This window comes from Dermacentor variabilis, chromosome 1, assembly GCF_050947875.1.
Source record: "Dermacentor variabilis isolate Ectoservices chromosome 1, ASM5094787v1, whole genome shotgun sequence".
NCBI lineage: Eukaryota > Metazoa > Arthropoda > Arachnida > Ixodida > Ixodidae > Dermacentor > Dermacentor variabilis.
This window is the reverse complement of record NC_134568.1, coordinates 82,578,025-82,599,281: the sequence shown is the minus strand read 5'-3', so window position 1 is coordinate 82,599,281 and position 21,257 is coordinate 82,578,025. Positions and strand designations below refer to the sequence as shown.

Below are 21,257 nucleotides of genomic sequence, written 5' to 3'. Positions count from 1 at the left end.
TGCCCTTTGATTTCGTACGGCAATTAGGATTAGCCACATGTATTAACAATGTTATACGATACAACGAGCCATTCCCTATTTCGTTACTCTACGCCGCACAACGCCACACTAGGAACCAAAGTTTTGCTAACTTAAATATCCCACCTATAAAAAACGCCCATGGTAAACGGCTGCTACAGTATGCTGTAGGGAAGGTATGGAATAGTATTCCGTATTACGTGAAGAACTCGCAGAACTTGCTGAGAGCAATGAAAAAAGTATTATTTCGAAGTTATTCTCTCTGCTTCTGAAACTTATTCTTTTGCTCTCTATTTGTTAAACCGTGTACAACTATTATTTCATTATGTTTTTCATGTGTTTATTGCGAAGTGTTGCATTTTTCCTGCTCTTTTCGAAAAGGCTAATAATTATACCTATACAATAAGTTTTCATTCTCAAATCCATGTACTACTATTACTCATTATTCCTGTATTTATTGCAAAGTGTTGTATTTTTGTTAATATTGTTACGCGGACGAAGGATTAAGAACTTGAATCTATTTACAAAGTATAAAGTATAACTGCAGCGCTGGCCAGTTCAGCCGACAGCTCGAGAGCCAGAGAGCGTTCGTCGTCTTCGTCGGGGCGCCCGTGTGCATCGTTTACAAGAAACACGCAATATGAATGCATTATTATCCCCGGCTGCACAAGCACTCTGGTAATGGTTAGCGCGTGGCGTAATCTGTCGCCACAGCGACCCACTTGTTGCCAGACGTGGATCGAGGGAAAGGGCCAACTAAGTCCAAGCCAACGCGAAAGAACAGCTCCGAAGAAATGTCGAGCCGTTGAAGGCACCCGGCTGGGAGCGTCGATGGTGTTTTTCGGCGCTGGCATGTATCTGGCAATACATGCATATTGTATATGGCATACATGCATATTGGCACTGCCGTATGGCAGTGCCAATATGCATGTATCAATATATTTGAAACTATTTACTAGCATTATTTTGCACCAGTTTCGTAAAAGTATATTTTGAAATGGACCCCGTACTAGCCTTTGGCTATTGGACCATACAGATTGCGCATATCTCGTATAATGAAATGTATGCGTGTGTAATAAAGAAAGAAAAAAAGAAGAAAGGGATACTACGGATGATTCTCCGAAGCTCAGATATAGTTTGCGCTGTTGCTGCTTCGCCTTGCAGACGAGACACTAATCTTCTTTTCACGATAAAAAGTTATGCTAAGTGTTCGCACTAATTCGTGATATCTCTTGCCTGGATCCTTTTGTGCATTATGCGTCATATCTGCCTTACTCGCTGTGTGATCCCATAAAAGTTTGATTGCGATAATATTTTATGCTTAGTATTTGCATCGGGAGGTGTTATCTAGCCTGAAATATCTTGTATTTTCTTAGTTCAATTACGCAAGCAAAAAAAAAAAAAACTCCCTATAGCATGTTCAGGACTCTCGCACACGTCACTGACGTGCGTGCTCATTTTATTCAATGAACGCTTCGGATGCCCGTTGACGAACTTGCACTAGCAATACGCAGATGCTAAACGCATTGGTAAAGCCTCTATGTCTCATACGGTGTGGTTTTGTGCCGCCATCCAGCATGCGCTTGAGGAATGATAGCAGTTGCCACCAGGCATTTCCGTGCACACTTATGCGTCTCTTACCGCCGTTTTATTCAGCGTTTTGACATATTACACACAGTAGGCTTCAGGCAAGACGACACGAACGAGTACCATCTCTGTTACGTACGGTTGGCGTATAACACCCCGGGCAAAAAGGATGCTCAAAGACCATGCCTAGCCGAAACGGAAGATGGAATCCTGATTTGCTATAGTTGTCTCGAGGAGTTGCCGGTCTGGCAGGCGCCCCGCAGTGATGGCAGGCCGCTTTGTGCGTGTGCGACCAAGGGGAGAACTTTCCGCCAACTGTCCAACTCTAAGGGAGAGCGCTTTCCGCGAACTAGACAGGACTCCGGGTTGCCGCCAGCGGAGGCATGCTTGTGAAAACTTCACCTGGGAGAATGGATCAGCAGCCCCATCCTCGACCAGACCCGCGAGTTGCCACCAGCGGAGGCAAGCTTGGGAAAACATCGCCGAGGAAAGTGGGAGCAGCCGAAAAGTAACGAGGGGGACTCAGTGCGTGTCACGTGACGTTGACGTGAGCAAGATCGCGCCTCCGATTTTAGTTGGCCTATTTGAGGGGCCCCGCAATGTACTTCATTCATTCTCTTCTTCCTATCCTTCACCAACCATTGAATAAAAAGTGCAAGTTTCGCACTAGAAATCGTCTCGTCCCTGCCTGATCGCCATGGTCTACCGGACGCCTGCAGCCTGCCGACAACACCACGCTACCCAATAGTAAAACGCCGGTCAAGGTTGAAGAACTAGGCGCCGCAACAACACTAACTGTAACTAGCTGTTGCAAGTAAAACGTGCCAGCGATATACGAAGCCAACGCAGAATTGCCAGCTCCTAACAATATACATATAATATTATTATTGGGTGTCACGAGCCAAAACCACTTTCTGATTACGGGGCACGCCGTAGTGGGGGAATACGGAAATTTGGACCACCTAGGGTTCATTAACGTGCACCTAAATCTAAGTACACTGATGTTTTCGCATTTCGCCTCCGTGGAAATGCGGTCGCCGTGGCCGGGACTCGATCCCGTGACCTCGTGCTTAGCAGCCCAACATAATAGCCACTAAGCAACCACGGCGTGCTCCTAAAAAATTCTCAACAGGTCGCACTGTCCTGCGAAAGAACGCTGACGGCGAAATCAAAGCTTACACAAACGGTTACACTGTGAAACACACAAATGAGCTCACCCCGTACAAATAAGGGGCGGTATATTTATTACCGATGACGTGTGTTTGTTTGTACACTTGTACGTAGGCCAAATGGGGCGTTTCTTCAATCTCGTACATATTCAATCTGATATATGACAGCAATATCTGCACATACAAGAAGCTATTTCACTACATAGCAGGTATTGTAGCAACTAACATTTGCCTAAAATAGTAAAATTTTAGGTAAGCAAGATGATAAACTAACGAGGGAATTATTAGAAGCCTTTCATAGCAGGAAGCGTAAAGGCGAGCATGTTATTGTCGTGTTGTCGATCTTACGCTAACCTGCAGTATCTTTTCGTGACGAGAGGTGTTAATGACATGTGAATGGCTGTCCTCTGTATTTTAACCTTTCCTATTTTTTCTTCACTTTCACAAACTTAGCACGTATGCGCATGCATTAATAATAAAATGTATCTTATATATCTCGGTCTGAAAAAGAAAAATGCCACAGAAATGCTGAAAATTGTCTTTTAATGCGTAATCATAATACTTTCGCTCGGCTGCTACTTCGCTCTTGCTTACATATTTAGCTAGCTTATGCATGTCTGCCCATCGCTACCAATCATCTACTATTACGCTATTACAACGATGACATGCGTTAACTTGTCCAATAATGCAGCTATTTTGCAGATATATCGTATCAAGTGAACCGAAACGCCAACACAAGCGGTGTTCTTTTCCTTTTTTTTTTCCACACCACAGGATTTTCTGCCCTATTTTATTACGAGTTTGACGCTGTGGTGGCAATGTCACGATTTTTTTTTCTAACGCAACTATTCCTGGAATGCATATTTAGCGCCAGCGAACAAGGACAGAAGGGAGACGACACCGCCCTTCTGTACTTGTTCGCTGGCGCTAAATACCCTTTCCAAGCCAGTTTACCAACACGCCCAACAAATGGCAACTACTAATCTGCTATTATACTATTCTAACATTTACATGTGTTAACTTTTTTATTTTCCTTTTTTGTTACGACCATGACGCGGCGACGGAGACGTAACAAGTTTTTTTTTTATTGTTGTTGTTGTTTTTTTCTAACGCTACCAATCGTCTACTATTACAGCATTATAACGCCTACATGTGGTAACTTGACCAATTATGCATTTATTTTACAGATATAACCTCCTGAGACCCCGCTATGGGGATTTGTCCAATATATTGGACATTCAGATATGATACAGTACTCCTGTGACAAGGCTTTCATCGTCATAAAACCGCACTGTACAACTATTGGACACCTGCTTGCGCCATCTATGCAGCATTGATGAAAATACATCGTTCAAATTCCCGCCGAAACAGTTCCACAATGGCGGCATTAAGCGGCGCGGCGTTTTACGGCAGCCGCCGGAGAAGTAAGCACTGTTTCTCGCATTTCTACCTGCTTTTATGGCATATCTTTGATTTTATATTAAAGGTAATACAACAACGTACGCGCAGAATACAAAATTTTACCTGTTCGCGCGCTTACCTTTTTTTACTCTTCATTTGATTTCGCGTGTCCATTACGTTGGACGCTAGGACTCAACCCGGTTATTTTGACCGCGCTTTTGCGATGGCCTTGTTATGAACAGCAGGCGAGTACTGTTCGCGTTTAGCGGCTTGTGGACGAAATCGCGTCTCTTTTTTTCTTCGGGGGACCGGCCTCGCGTGTCTGATGAATTAAGCCAATAACGTTTCTTTTTTCAATCCATGGCTTGGACCCGCAAGACACCTACTGTCGAAGGTGGTCTTGTAAGGGAAAAACATATCAATATCCCTCTACCAGATATTGTTCGCATGTACAACTTCAACATGGGCGGTGTTGACAAGGCGGACCGAATGATAAGTTACTACATGTAAAAGCAGGCGTCAACAAGTGGACAATCAGAGCCATCTTTCACCTCTTCGACATTGCCCTCAACAACTCCTCGGTGCAGAACATACGGGACATACGCTCCCTAAAGAAACAGCGGAAAGATATACTCAAATATATGCAGTGCCACCAATCTGTTGCTGAGAGTCTCGTGGCTCAAGGGAAGAAGCAGGATGAAACGGAGAGTGAGAACGAAGCCGAGCGGCATCCGCCATCAAAGCAGGCTCGGCTGTCTCCTCGAGAACCCCAAGAAAAGAGCACTGCCCACTACTCAATACTGGCAGACACTACAAACGCTGCCCGTTGCAGACTACAGGGCTGCGACATGAAAACAAAGTTCTTTTGCACCAAATGTCGGCTCTTCTTCTGCATCACCAAGGACAACCAGGTGTCTTGAAATTGCCCACTGGAAATGAACACAAGAGCAAAATTTTTTTTTGAGCAGAGGAATGCTCTTCTTATGTACTTTATTGAATACTTTGCCTTTTGAGTTATTAAAATATTTTTGCTCACGAGTTTTGCGTAATATCTGCGGTGCGTCATTACTTGCGCGCTGGGTGAAGAAAGACCGGGTAGCATCCCAGTGTCCAATATATTGGACATCGCGCTGAGCTCAAATTATCACGGCTATTGAAAAAACATTTAACACTTTTCACCTACATAACCATACTGATTTATTCTGAAAGTTTCGGAAAAATCTGTGAACCCAAATGCATCCCGGGTCTCAGGAGGATAAGGCGTCACGGGACGGACAAACTTTGCTGGCGTACTCGCCAAAGAATGATTAAAATTACGTAGAGTTCAGCACGCTTTCTTTTTTCATTTTCGTTTTTTTTCTTTCCCCCACTCCCTTGTCTTATTGTTTCTTAGCGCGATATGCATGTCGCATCACACAGAGGTGCTGTGTACAGCGCTTCATTGACTATACACTCACCCCCGATAAGTACAAAATGAAAGTTGTCACAACGGATAACCGCCCTAAAGATTACTGTTTCTTGTGGGCTCTCGGTCTGTGAGATAAGTAAGGATAATGATGCATGCCACATCTGTGTGTGCACGATTCAAGTTCAGCTACTTAGCCCTTCCGTTTAATTTATCTTGAACACTTCCCAGTGATTAAATCAGAACAAATGGCGGAATAAAGACGGAGGGCAGGGCTTCGTGCAGGTGAGTGCAGCGGACAGTTCGCGACCACGGGAGCAATGCTCTCTGATAGGCAGGAAATAGGAGAGACGAAAAGCAACTTATAAACACCATGTTATGCACTAACGGAATTGTTTCTTCTGCAACGAAATAACTACGGGGGAAATATAAACAAATTAGAATATGTTTCAATGGAATGAGCCTCCCAGCGAATGCTTTTCGCTTGGGGCTCAGTGACTTTCTGCCGTCCCTGTATATGGTTGAAAGTGTTTGCGGAAAAAAAAAACTGATGAAATGACCTCACCGACACTGCTGAAAAAGCTAGTTAACTCCAAGCCCAATTAAAAAGGACATCAGGGTGGGAGACTACGTCGCCCACCCCAATCAAGTATTCAAATTGAGTTTCATCTCGGCGTAAGAAACATTTGATGCCAACTCATTTACTGCACTGCGAAAATCATGCTTATAGTTGTCATGATCAGGGCTCACAGGAAACGTATAACACTGTGGTGTGGCAGGCTAGCCTCGAACTGGCTATATGAAAGGGCCGCCACCACAGTCAGTGCCATATACCAGCGTCGCGTTACACGTGAAGAGCAACGCGGGAGCGCGCCGACGCTCGGCCCGACCTGTTGATTTCCCGTCGCACTCGGGCTCTCAGTTACTCGGCCACGAGTTCTACCGGGCCACGACGCGTGCATCGATCGCCGCTCTCTGCCCCGCCTGCCCTTTAACTATGCACGCGAGTCGGTACTCGCTGACGTGCATGCGCGCGCGCTAACCCAGGCAACGGCCAAGCGACGTGAGTGCAGCGAGGGGTCCCGTGCAAAGGGAGCGGTGCCCCCTCTCCTCCTCACCAGCCTGGTCGCCAGCTGGCCCCAGATCGCCTCAGCGAGCTGAGCCCGTGGCCTAATGAGCGCCCGTTGTTGGTCGTTAAGGGGTTCCTCTCAGTTTTCTTCGGCTCGGCGCTGATATGCGTCTGTAACCGTTGTCGCTGCATGAGACGGGTGGCCGGCTCCGGGACCACGGAAGCGATACTCAGTGAGGTGCCCCGTGCCACGTGCAGCAATTTGAAAAAAAAAAAAAGAAAGAAACATGCCCCAGGGACTCGTGTGATCCGTGGGGGCAAGGCACGGCAACAAAAAAAAAAAAAAAAAAAGCGGTCCTAGTGTCTGGGCATCAAAACGGGCAGCACGTGTAAGGCTTCGCTGCGCTGTGACGCTGAGATTCAAAGACACAAATTGCGAAGTTTGACACAGATTACAAATAGAAGCACTAAATTACTTTGTATTTTGTATAATAACGTTTCTGAACTCTGGCTTTGATATTCGAGAAAGGAATCTCGCTTTCTTAATTTCGCTTCCATCATATCGCGTATTTCGAGGAATTCCACATATTTCCATCATTTCTCTTCTGTGAAGTCTAGGAAAGTTACCAAGTTAAGTTTGTTTTTATTGCAATTTAATCTTTGTTGTTGTTGTTGTTGTTCTTACACCGCTTCCCAATCTTCGTAGACGCGGCCAGTATAAGCCGATGTGTTGTGGCCTCCGTAATTGATTGGAGGGATTCTGACTATGGTGAATGTCGACGCACAGATGATAGGAAATAGCGCACTTGTCGCGACCGGTCAACTTTTTACTCCGCCTCTTTAATTCACCGAGGGTCGTCTTTGCACTTGCTTGTTTTATCCACCACATATTAGGCAAATGCTAACAGGAAAGGCTGCCATTACAAATGCTACGTACTGAAAAAAAAAGGCTTAGCCCAATGCAAGAGAGCCGATCTGGTTGGTGAAAAGCGTGATGACTCCACGATGCAGAATAACGGCGAGGAAAGGCCAATGTACAGCTTCTAGTTGCGCAACCTAGACCAGCAGTAGTGAACGCGGACTGGTGTTAAACCGATACTGCGTGCGGTTTGCATTAATTGTCTCCTGTGTTGGCTATGTATATCGCATTACTGCAAAGGTTGCATTCGCTCTTAGTCTCTACAATGCATTGTTTTCAACAATAATATCGCAATTCTCATAGCGATCGTAACTCTCCACGCATTGCGTGGTAGAGTGAGTGACAAAGATAAAGTATGTGAGCCCAAGTGTCAGGAGAAATAGTTCTGCTTGGCCAGCCTTAGTGCTGTCCTAGCCTAGCAAGAACTGCAGGAAATCGTCCCACTTTATCAGTTACCTTCTTATCATTCCACACCGTTACTCTGCGACAAGTTACTGTCACTTGCGGAAAGCGTTTCTTTTTTCAGTTTTTTCTGGTGGGTAAATTTATCCGCATATAAAATGTTTCGTTGAACTGCCTCGGGAGCTTTTAAGTTATGCAGTGCCTCCTTGTGCGTTTTAACGGCAGGGGGCGGCACACGTTTAAGTAGCGCGTCACGGCTTGGCGACTGATGCGTTTTTGCAGGCGGGTATGAAGGGATGGTATTCATCGGAGTCGAGAAAAAGAAAGGCGCACCTGTATAGCATGGCTGAGAAGTGAGAAATTAATACATGTTGCCCCCCCCCCTTCTTTTTTCTTTTGCCCGGCACTAACGAAAGCATCTCCAGTCGTAAATACTCCAAACTTAGTTATTTTGATTACATATTCCTTAGATGTGTTTTTATCACGGCGGTTCATGAACCATGGGTATACGGTGATTTGTCCTTTCTACAGCATGCTGTTGCTAGTCGTTTTTTTTTTTTTTCGTAGAAAGCAAGCTGAACAAAGTGCAAGGTAAGCTGGCACACAGAAAGAAAACCTCAGAGAGGTGCAAATGATGTGCCGTACTATGCTGTAACTTCGCGTAATCCCGTGTGCACGCAGAAAATACATCATTATATTTTTTGCACCACGACTACGTCGTCATTTGGACGAGCTTTCATTGTGCACGAATAGCTGAGGTCTAAAACCGTTCAACGGACTTCTTAGTTCACTAAAGTACGTAATGGGCATTCCCTAACTGCGTTAAAGCTAGTTCATCTGCAAAGAATCCAGAAAAAAAAAAATTTCTTCGGTGCCTTCATAGGCCTCGCGACTGAATTTTCAGACCCGCGAGGTTCAGTGGCCATAAAAAATTTCCGGTTAACGCGAAAAACGCTGTGACGTAAAGGCAGCGCGCACTCAGCGGACATTAATCAACACTCATTCAGGGCCCCATGTTTGGGCTTAATATTACAAGCAGTCGCGAACTCAGCCACCCCAGTGCACCATGGATGGATGGATGGATGGATGGATGGATGGATGGATGGATGGATGGATGGATGGATGGATGGATGGATGGATGGACGGACGGACGGACGGACGGACGGACGGACGGACGGACGGACGGACGGACGGACGGACGGACGGACGGATGGACGGATCGATGGATGGATGTTATGAGCGTCCTCTTTGGAACAGGGTGGTGGGTTGCGCCACCGAGCTCTTGCTATTATACAGCCTAATGTCCTACCTAGGTTAAAAAAGGAAAAAAAAAACAGAAAAGAAAAAAAGCACGATGAATTCCCATAACCAAATTTTCTGACCCCCTATTAAATTGTTAACTTTTTGTACGTCTCCGTTTTTTGTCGTTTCCCTACTTTTGTTCCACCAATCTTCCAGTCGCCTCTTACTAATCTCTATTGCGGACATGTTTACTTTCCCCCTCCTCTCGCTGAACCCAAGGGCTTCTAGTAGGAAAGTGGTGCCTAAATCGACCGCTGGGCAGCTATCTTCACATTCTAATAAAACATGCTCCATCATCTCCCTAGCTTTATCGCAGCAAGCACATGCTTCTTCTTCCTTCTTATATCTCGCTTTATAGGTACGTGTTCTAAGGCTTCTTGATCTCGCTTCGAAAAGTAATGAGCTTCCCTTTGAGTTATCATAAATTGTTTCTTTCCTGATTTCGTTTTTTTCCTCTTAAATAGTTACTCATGGCAAGTTTCTTTTCCATTGCCACCACCCATGAGATTAGTTCAGCCTCTCTGACTTTCCGCTTGACGTTCTTTGTTGCTGTGTTGCTCACTCTACAGGCCGCGTATTTGCTGGCAAGCTTCCTAGTTCTTTTCCTCCACTGTGAATCAATGTTTTTCCTGCACAAATACCTCAACACTCTCCCAGCCCATTTACGTTCTTTCATATTCCTCAGTCGTTCTTCATAATCAATTTTACTGTGAGCTTCCCTCACTTCAAAACTTGCCCAGCCCATATCATCTTGCACAGCTTCATTTGTAGTCTTCCCGTGCGCGCCCGATGCGAGGTCACCATAGTGGAAATAAAAGCGCCCTCACTAGGGCTCCTAGCGATGAGCGCATGTAAGAAACGCTGGAACGATGGAAAAAGAAATTTTGGGGGAACAAATGATAAAAGCCGACCTTTAAAGAAAGGGTAGATTATCGTATCTACACACATATTATTCAGACATTATAGTCTTAATTTTATTTCCATTCGAGGAAGCTCCATGAAAAATTTGAATAAGAGCGAATGGTCTCTTTTTCGCACATGACAGTCTGTTTTCTGCAATATGGTACCTAAGCTGCCGTTTTTTTTTAAGCAGGCGGAATAGTGTTGATTGCTGCAGTAGGGTGTCTCAATGCACGTGTTCGGCCCCGTATGCTGCAGGCGAGCCTAGCCTTGCAAGAGCTGCTGGGGATTGCTCTGCAACCCGAGCGCCAAGTGAGGCACAGCCTGTGGCCGCGTTAGAACGCACACACGGGGATGCTAACGCCGAGGACGGATTGGAACCGGGGCGCGCTACCCATGGCCGTGCCATCCATCCCATCTCGCACTGCTAGCCTGCCTCCATGGCTCACTATTCACACTCCAGTTCTGTATCGCGGGTGAAATTGAGGAGGATCCGAATGACCTCACTCCAAAATATTGTCACGAACAGTGGAGAAGACGAAGACGTTGTAGTGGGGCTGGGTCAGAGTCTCTTCTGTCGGGCTACGAGCATCCCTCAATGGCCCTATCATATCTGTTTTGCCGACATCAGCTTATTGTCACCGTGGCTAAGTACAGAAATTGCTTTATATCGCAAAACTCTGCAATATGTATGCAAACACCGTCTTCTGAGTTCCACCATCTTGGCTTCCCAGGGAATAATAATTGTTGTCCATCAATGCAATTGGAAGTTTCCTTTACAAAATTGAAATGCCGTATACCGCCTCTAAATTTTTACCTACACAGGTCTGGTCTCGCTATGTCCCCTCTATGTTCTTTTCGCAGGGCAGCTGAATTTATCGAACATTACTTTCTCTTGTGCCGCCGCTTTCTAATACAACGAAAACTCCTAGAAAGCTCATTTAGCAAGATTGTGCTATCGCTCACCTCACCAACCATTCTTTCCTTTGGGGCGACTTCACTGGGATCCAGCCACAGGGATTATTATTATTATTATTATTATTATTATTATTATTATTATTATTATTATTATTATTATTATTATTATTATTATTATTATTATTATTATTATTATTATTATGCGACGTGTTTTATGGCGCAATGGCCAGTCTTGGCCAAACAACGCCAAGCTATGGTGCTACGAGAGCGGTAAGTTGATGGCAAATGTTACCTTGCGTGCACCACTGTTGTTCGTCTGCGCAATACACAGAACACACAGCAAGACGTTCTGCTTGAGGCGGTGTTTCAGTTTCAGTTTATTTCTTTAATAAGTAGATATACATGCTTACACAAGTAAACAGAAGGAGGTCCCAGAGCATGTACGCCATTGTTCATAACCTCCGAGAAGGTTAGCGTTGTCATTTTGTCACACAGCACATCCATTGTGGCAGAACCGTTAAATGTTTATTGAATTATGCTGTACGATCTGATTATTAAGCATGCCGTAGTGGCCGAATACTGATTAATTTTGACCTCCTGGGCTTCTTTAACCAGCACCTAAATCTAAGTGCACGAGCGCTTTTGTATTTCGCTCCCGTCGAAATGTGGCTGCCGTGGTCGGATTCGTATGCACGACCTCCAGCAATGCCACAGCCGCCAAGGTACCACAGCGGGCGCAGAAGTGTTGATATGGCGTGTGACCGCTTCCATAGTGTCACCTAGACGCTACGGTGCTACGGCTTTGCGTCTGCACGCCGTACGTCAGTTGTCCGCTTCAAAAATTTGCATTGGTGCCTATTTTTCAGAAATATCCGAAACGTACGGCACCCTACCTTGAACATAAATTTATCCAGTTTGTCCGCAACCACTGTCGTCTTTAGCAGTAGCGTTTCCTCGACGGCTACGGGGACTCCCTGAAAAGGGAAGTACCCTAACGCGGTTCCTCAGGACCATTAGTAAAGTTCTTTGTCTGTCTGTCTGTTCCTCGCCTTCTCAAGCCGCCTTTTCTTTCTCTCGCCCTCCCCCACATGTATGGGAACTGCGAGTGAAGACTGGCAAGGCTGTCATTCGCTCGTTTAGTGGCTGCGTTGGTTCTACCAATTCTCTGCCTCCTCTTCTTACCTTCTCTCTGGGCTGTTGCACGATAGTAGAAAGGTAAGCGCTGCAGTTTCTGCGATGCTTTCGCGGCGGGTCAAGGATAATTACAGCCGTCAAAATGACAGTGTGCCGACTCCCAGGGAGCTTCAGAAGGCATTGTGACGACAGTCGATGGGAAAGTCCAAACCAGCTTTTCGCGTCACCTTTCGTCTCTGCCACGCTCCTGCCATGAAACTGCAAGCTCTGAACCACCTCCTGACGCGGCGTGCAAGACAGCAGCAGTAGCAGCGGCGGAAATGTCGAAGGAAGAGGCTAAGGCCCAAACAACGAAATCCTCCTTACCTCAGTAAGGAAGCCTTCATTGCTGTGAGGCCACATTATGTCACTCTGAAGGCTTCCTTACTGAGGGGCCCTCGGTGAAGGCTTCCTTGGTGCTTCCTCAGCATAAGGTTGGTCCCTAGCTACCTTCATGCGTCCTTACGCTGCTCCTGGCCCTGAACGAGCGCTTCACCTCACTGCTGGGGCACGTGATCTTTCCTTGCGCATGCGGAGAAGCGCGAGCATGATGTTAGGAGTCAGCATTCATTTCATTCACACGTTCGGTATGAGCGGCGACTCGCAACGCCGGCGTGCTAGTGTTGCTGGAACATAACAAGTTTTGCGCTCGATTGCGGTGGTTTCTCGCATTGAGTAAACAAAACTGGAAGAAAGCGACCACGCGTCTCCATATTAACAATTTAATTTAAAGATTATGTGAGCATCCGGCTTTCTTTTTATTGAATAAAGGCGTTCGTGTAAAGCTTATAAGAGATCCTCTCGAACCCAGGCGTACGGCAATCGTTTCTTACGTGAGGAGGGACGAAGGGAGCTTTCAGAGTACGCTTGCTTCCTCCATAGGTACTTCGCTGTAAGGAGGCCTCACGTAAGGTTAGGAAAAGGAAAGGAACGTTTTGAAGGACCACTGATTGGCCCCAAAGAAGCTTCGCTTTAAAAGGCCTCCGTTTGTTCGAACCATATGACACGGCGAGGAATGGTGCGAAAAGGAAAATGCCAGTACCGTGTGCCGTACTATGAAGAAAAAGCTTTTCGTAACACCACCGAACTTTAGCGGACCACTGGTGCGTGAGCCGTCAGCTCCCAGAGATTTGGCAAGAAGCCGGCTTACCGTAATCTCCGCATTACGAGCAGCTTTTTCGAAGTGGGTAACGCAAACATTTGTCAGTGCTGCCATTGAGAAAAGCAGCCTTACGCGTAGTGAGCGATGCGGTGAAGGAAAAAAAAAGCAAACATGACAACATTGGCTGCTATACAGGCTACTAATCGTGTTGACTGCCACGTTCAGAACATCCGACGTTTATGAGCGCTTTACCATCCACTCAGCGGAACCTCAGCGAGCCTCACAGTAGTGCCTCTCCATTTCTTATGATCTTGTGCATTATTTGTGTCGCATGAAACGCCGTCTGTATAGAAAGTGCCCTCTAGTCCATCCGCCAATTTCTTTACTTTTACTTTTGTATTGCCGTCCGTGGTGTAGCTAGCGCACCCGACACACACAAACACGCACCGCCGCGCGCGCGCGCGCGCGTGTGTGTGTGTGTGTGTGTGCGTGCGTGCGTGTGTGTGTGTGTGTGTGTGTGTGTGTGTGTGTGTGTGTGTGCGTGCGTGCGTGTGTGTGTGTGTGTGTGTGTGTGTGTGTGTGTGTGTGTGTGTGTGTGTGTGTGTGTGTGTGTGTGTGTGTGTGTGTGTGTGTGTGTGTGTGTGTGTGTGTGTGTGTGTGTGTGTGTGTGTGTGTGTGTGTGTGTGTGTTTATTTTCTCAAGAAGGTACACAGACATTTACCACACTGTCATAAGGAGCAACACTGTAACATTCGCAGATTCTTAGGACAGACTCTACCGTCCATACAAAAGCAAGGCTGTTTTGGTGTTCCCATGACTGTGCAACTGGACCACCCTTCGACTGCAAATGCCCACGCCACATGTGAAACTTAGAACGCAAGAAACAATCGATCAACTGCATTGATGGTTACCGACGCACTGCAAAACTCTCAAGCATTGATTTCATTGCATTGCGCTGATGTCATCATCTGCGGCTCCACCATCAATTAAATTTCAGAAGGACTGTTTCAGTTTTGCTATCATTCTCCATCATCATCCCATTTAGAGCAGATAAGAAAAAAAACAAGAAAAACTGAACGCAGTGGTAGTCACTTTTACCGCCAAACATATTTACCAGAGTCCTTTGTATTTCTCGTGTATACGACACAATTCGCACATTTCATCGATCGTTCAACTTCGGTTTCTGTAGACGCTTATGCATAAGGGAAAAAAAACGTATTAGCGTCAATACGTTCGTTTGTCAATATTGTATGGCGCTCATGCAAAAGGCGAACCAGCAACCAATAATTTGATTGATGTACGTGTTCACCAAACATCAACGTTATGTGATTTACCAAGAAATAGATGAAAGATCCTTTCGTCCCATTTGCGAGCGGACGAAAGGATCCCGCCCCTTTCAATAAATTTTATCACCACCACCACAAACAGGTAGCTGCGCAGCAGCATTCTGGATACCCTCATGGTCTGGCCGCCTGGATCACGTAGTTTCGTCTACAACAGTAGAAAGTGCCGCAATTACCGCGGACTTGCGAAAACTACGCGTCTATTTCGCACGTGACGCTATGGGGCTGACGGACTCAAAAGTCATCTTTACAACGATTACACCGTGGCCTACTTCGTGAGAAGTTTAAGGCAATGTCTGAAACTTATTTAAGTTGTAATGAGCAAGGGATTTAATGTAAAATTTCAATGGATCCCATCCCACGTAGGAATTGAAGGAAATGAAAAAGCTGACGCTTTTGCACGCCTAGCACTGACAAAAGTAACAGCGCCAAATATTTTTCAGAACCCTAAGGATGCAATCTGTATTCACTTTAGGGCCATCCACCAGACTCCACACCAAGCCTGTGTGACCCATGGACTTACTAAGGAGGAAGCAACGCTGTTGTACCTCATCAGAACCGACTCCGCGTACACACCGCCTTGGTTATTCAAGACTGGAAGATGCGCTTCTCCGCTCTGTACCTTCTGTGACGATATCGCGGCATCGAACATCGAGAGTGCAACGACTGCAGATTGCCTTCATGCGAGACACAGGGCTCTTTGACACCTGGTGACGCGCGTAGTTACACAGATAAATACCCCCAGGTGGTTCAAATTTCCCGAGTCCCCCACTACGGCGTGCTTCATAATCAGACCGTGGTTTTGACACGTAAAACCCCATAGTTTTTTTTTTCACGAGATTCCCAGGCGGAACAATTGCCGGCTATGTATGCCAGGCTAGCCCCGCCTACTGCAACAACAGCATCACCACCATCGCCATGCTTTCTCACACACAAGGGGCGTTATAACATAGTGTACTACGCGAAGAGGGAGTCGCGACTGGCGTGAGAGCAGAATAAAAGCATTGAGGAGCCATTGCACTCTGTGAAGTTGGATGACCAGCGAAGCTGTAGCACGTCACACAGGGTTAGATAAGGGTACATATATTAATTTTCATCATTTTCAATGGTAGTGACGATAACTAACTTTTTGATCACTGTGATATATACACTGATTGATTCGGTTAGAGCCTTAGATTCTTGGCCAAAGTGAAATCTATACACGACCGTTGTTGAGTAGTTGAGTGACTCGGATTGGTGGGGTACTTCAAACCAAACTCTTCTAGCACAAAGTGATCGAGTGAACCATTTCTTGTCTGGTTTTGAAATATCCGCATTGCAGTCTCCAACGATGGCCACGGGAGCAGTGTCATCACGGCTAACCCATGCAAAGTGGGTGGTCACCAACTTCTTGATATCACACTTGGGTGTGCCTGTAGATACATACACAGTGGATATCACAATTCCGTCTTTCGTTTGTACAGCACAGGCATCCCCACAGTCGGTGCCACTGCCCTTTTGCGATTCAAGGGTTAATGGTTGTACATACATTTTGTCCTTTGCGTTTATGGCAATGCCTTGTGGGAGCTCACAGTTTCGGTTCAGTGAGTTTCGGTTTCGCCTCCGGCGTCTGGAAACCACGAGCGGCCCAGGCATGCCGCCGGAGGGCGCGGGTAAAACAAACATTGAATCGTGTTACGGCCGTCCCGGAGAGCAGACCAGACGCTACCGAGGGAAACAGACGTGCTCGTGGCGCTTCTGCCACGCAGTCATGTATACCGATTATAATAAATAGTTAAACAGTTTAATGTGGTCACAGAATTATTCTCCACAGCCTTCTGATCGGGAGTCCATATGCTGTTCAGAAACGATTCCAGTATGCCCATCGACTTCAAAGACTATGCATCTTGGTTTATTATTATTATTATTATTATTATTATTATTATTATTATTATTATTATTATTATTATTATTATTATTATTATTGGCCGAGTTCTTGAAGCCTGTGTCACCTCCACCGCGGGTCGGCCCCGTATTTCACTATTTGCGGGATCGGCCCACGCTCACCCTTTTTAATTGTTGACGCACAAACACGAGAAATACATGGAACTCTAGCCATATACAACTTCACTATAAAAATAGGAAAGTACGCACATTACTGTAAGATAAGCACGTGGGCAATGAAGGCGTAGGAGCCGGGCCAGCAAAAGAATCCACCGATCGAAACACGAATCGGGCGGTCAAGAACCCGAAAGTCCCTTGTTACGTCATGAAGACTCCTCTGGAGGTAAGCCGCCGAGCCGGACGCAAGCGATGACGGCCTGTCATGACACGTCAAAATACGGTCTCCGGCTGCTTTCCCGATAGTCCGCGTTCCTTCAGCGACATCCTCTCACGCACCAGTATGGTTGCTGTAACGTCGAAGGAAACCGGGGAGTAAAATATTCAAGGTGCCGGAAGGAAGCACAAACAGTGAGAACCAAACCCGAACATTTCTTTCACGCAATTACTAACAGAAGTACGGATGACTATACATTTAAAAAAGAATCACAGTGCCCATCTCACGCTGGGTGTCGGCGTTACTACGATTAGCATTCAAACAATGTAGCGCAACATATTGTGTTGCCGAAATCACCTTTGATTGCAATATGTAGTGGTCATTCTGAGATTTTTATTGCTTAGGCTTCATCTCCAATTACACAGATCCGACGCTTATGTGGAAATCGGTGTTAAGCAAAGCTTTCGTTAAAGTTCGCGCTACTGTTTACTGTAAATTTTATGCAAAACTAAGTGCTAATGACGGTAATGTTCGTGCAAGATGACGCAAATGGCATGTACTTTTCCGCACTTCTCTGTAGCCCACTTCACTTCTCTGTAGCTCAACGCTCGTCACTCAGCGCACGCTCAAGCAGAACTAGCAAGACAAGAGGCAATAAGAACAAACCTCGCTCAAAGCACGCTGAAGTACCAGTTTGTTCAATTCTTTCTCCGCACTCGGCTGCTTCTGTTGGCTGCTTCTTCACTTCTTGCAAAATTACATCACGTGGGGTATCTCTCATTGCTCAATGGATACCTTCACACGTAGGAATCGCCGGAAGTGAAGAGGCTCATCGGCTCGCTTCAAGTTGCGCTCATAACAACTGTGACTGCCCAGAAATTGTGTGCAAGCTTGATGACGCTCGTCTGCTGATTCGTCGCCACCTACTCGAGCAGCATCCAGATCAGCGCGTCGCAAATGGAACGTTCCCGCCCCGTGTTCGTGGTCGAGGCTTGCCTCGTCGCGCTAGAGCACAACTGCTCAAGCTGGGGGTGGGTTGCGTGAACGTGCACGAACGTTTATACAGACAAGGGCGTGTGGCAAGTCCGTCGTGTACGTCTTGTGGCTGCTACGAGACACTTCAGCACCTTATATTTGAGTGTCCCGCTTTCAGTGCGCAGCGCATGTCGCTAGTGAGAAACTATCATCTCCTTGGCCTGCGGTGTGCGACACTCGAGGAATGTTTATACCCCAGTGGTTGTGCATCTAAACGTGATCAGCCCCATCGCGCCCTAGTAACCTTTCTAGAGTTAACTAACTTAGGTTCACGTTTGTAGCGTGAACATTCAACATTCTGTAGTAGCGTGACCTTCAGTGACCGGCCCTAATATGTGTGATCAGTACTGTGTCCTAACACTTCTTCCTTCGAAGATGGGAGGTAGCGGGTTCAAACACCTTGTAGTGTATATTGTGAACCGACTACCGGTGAAACGGTGATCGCGTGCAGCTGTACTTGGCATCCGCATAGCGAACTAGCCATGGATGTGGTTGATAATTGTGGAGGCTGTTCGACGCGGCGTCACTTTAATTCTGGCTGCAGAGTCGAAACTCGGCAGAACAACGTGCGTAGTGTACTGTGTTCTACTTTAGTCTTTAGACTTGTCCTGTCGCTCTTCCTTTCCTCCCCTCTTTCCTATCTTCCATTTCTGTGTTACTGTCACCTTCCTTCAGAAGAGTATGCAGGCGTTGTGCCCCTTCCAGTGGCAGTTGCCAGCCTGCTCCTCGCTTTCCCTTTCCTGTTAACTGCGTATATGTGTATATGTGTTCAAAACAAATAATAATAATAATTTTGCCACGCTTGCCTATTCGAATACATACCCATTCTGTGGCATCGGCCAAGAATGGGCACATACCGTGTGACCTAAGTTGTGATGCGATAGGGATACGTTAGCAGCACACCAAATTGTGATTCGTATCTTAAGAATTCTAAATGCATTAAGAAAATCGTGATCTAGCCTCACTGTTTTCAACCGTTCGTGCCTCGTTGTGGCGTGATCACAACGTTTCGGTTAGAAATTCGCTTTTGCCTCAGCTTAGAAATTTACTACCGCTTTTTTCCCCCTAAGTGTGTGTTATTGATAAAGTGGTTTGAATGCACCTTCCGCAACAAGATATACAACAGCGGCGCCATTTCAGTCACATTCCAATGATTAGCTCGGGCGTATCTTAGTTCTCTGTACACGTGGGTGCGCGTTGATGGGGATCAGACAAGCAATAATTTTGCGCCGACACCATATATATCCGAATACGGCACAGGCCGACAAGTCTACCGTATCGTGTCCCTCTCCGACATACGAGAGCGGCAATTCTTACGAAGACAGCAGTTCGCTGAGCAAGGGCCGGCTTGCACCGGCCACACTCCCTCTCCGACTTGCTCTTCGCGGATTGCTGGTCGAACACTGGTTGGGCCGTCGCTTCCTATATACCGTTGGCCGTCGTCGCCCGCCGGTCCTTCTCCTCCTCAGTCGGTGACATCGCCCGGAAGAAACGAACGAGGCTGCCAAACAACGGCGCGCAAAGTAATGCACCGCCGGGTCAGCGCTCGTGTCTATCGATGCAGCGCCCGACGCGAGGCTCGCGGGATCCGGGTGCCGCGCGTCGTCTCCGGGCACGTTCGCGCGCGGATGTCTGACAGCGTCGCGCCGACTGTCGGGAAGGCGCCTGTCTTTGCGGTTTCTCGCCGTTCGCGCTCCGCGGTCCCCTACACCTTACCGCCCTCCCCGCTTTCTGCGCCGAAACTCGATAAGCGGCGTAATTCGATAGAGGAGGTACGTACGCCATTCCCTTTTTTGCCAGCGCTATTCTCGGTCAATCCAGCTGTCTTTTTCTTCCCCGCGGCTCGCTCGCTTCACTATACGGTCTTGGTCACAAGGCTCCCTGTTTGTAGCTATATACGGCCTAATGCTTTCCGCGCTGCTTGCTTGCGCTCCTGCGCCTCTCTCCTTGCCTCTTTTCTTTCTCGCCGTGCGGTCTAGTCACTCGGCCTTTTTTACTGGACTGCCCTGGGGCTCTGCCTTGTTGCCAACTTCAGTGAAACCTCCTCAGTTTTCTGCATCCTACCACAGCCTAAATACAGCGGCTGTGAGATGTCCTGCTTTTGTGCCACGTGATTTGCTTTATTCTCTTGTGCTGCGACCGGCTGCTGTCAGAACGTAATCAAGTAACGGTAAGCCAGTGTGCTTGATGGAAGGCAACGCGCTAGTTTTTTAAGCCATGGTCACTAATGATATGCAACTGAAAGTGCACTAAAAAAGACAAGGAAACTGCTGCGCGCAGTCGTTAAGATCGTGTACTGGTAGAACGAAGATACGCGCTGACTCACGTCTGGAATGTATACAGAAGTGCACTGAGAGCATTGCCATTACAGCTAACCACCCAAGTACTTATCTACGTTGTTCAGCTTTTCTGCATCGCATCGCGCCGCGCATGTAAGAATATAAGAAAAACAAAGACAGAGCTTGTACCAGACACGAACTGGTGAACAGCATGCAGCTGCGTTCATCGCACTTGATCTGGCTCTTTTCTTATTATTACTGTATGGACTACCAAGCCGTTATACTACCGTTATACCACAGCAACTTCAAATTCTACCATTAGCACCAGAAGCCAAAGTTGATTGATTGATTGATTGATTGATTGATTGATTGATTGATTGATTGATTGATTGATTGATTGATTGATTGATTGATTGATTGAAGTGGCTGCATCCTCTCGCAGCGATTTAGCAACTTTCATTACAGATGTGAGCAGGAGTTTTCTCAAATAAATTTGTATTCAAAGCTGGCCCTATTATAAGCGAATCGTAAATCCACTATATTCATTATAGAATTTTGGATTCTGTGCTAGCCCAGGCGACTTTTGCCCGAATACGTTGACAATTCTTTCACGTGTATTTGAAAGGTCAATTTTGTTCTCTACATACTAGAGTCCCAGAATTGGCTGTGGCAAAGACTGTGATGACGGTTCAAATTGAAAACGGGCCATCAGTAATGAATGAAGGAAAAAAAATTCACCGACGATTACGATAATCTCTAATGCGAATTTCAATCGCAGCTGTTTAGGTGTTTTAAATTCGCGGCTGAGCCTCTGCTCGGGCAGCTCACTTAGCAGCAGCGGCAGGCGAGGCATTTCCAGTGGTTGCGTCACTCATTATTTAGAAAGAAAGCGTGAACACGGGAACGCGGGGCTTGCGCGCATGGAGGAAGGAAAAAGATAGGAAGGAGCATACCGCAACGCGATTGAAGCCAATGTGG

At 46.6% G+C, this 21,257-nt stretch overlaps 1 protein-coding gene across 1 annotated transcript in view; it reads right to left on the bottom strand.

The window, feature by feature from the left end:
* The window catches only part of LOC142580004 (sushi, von Willebrand factor type A, EGF and pentraxin domain-containing protein 1-like), a 916,641-nt gene that overhangs the window by 658,946 nt on the left and 236,438 nt on the right, over positions 1-21,257 (bottom strand). The window lies entirely within an intron of this gene.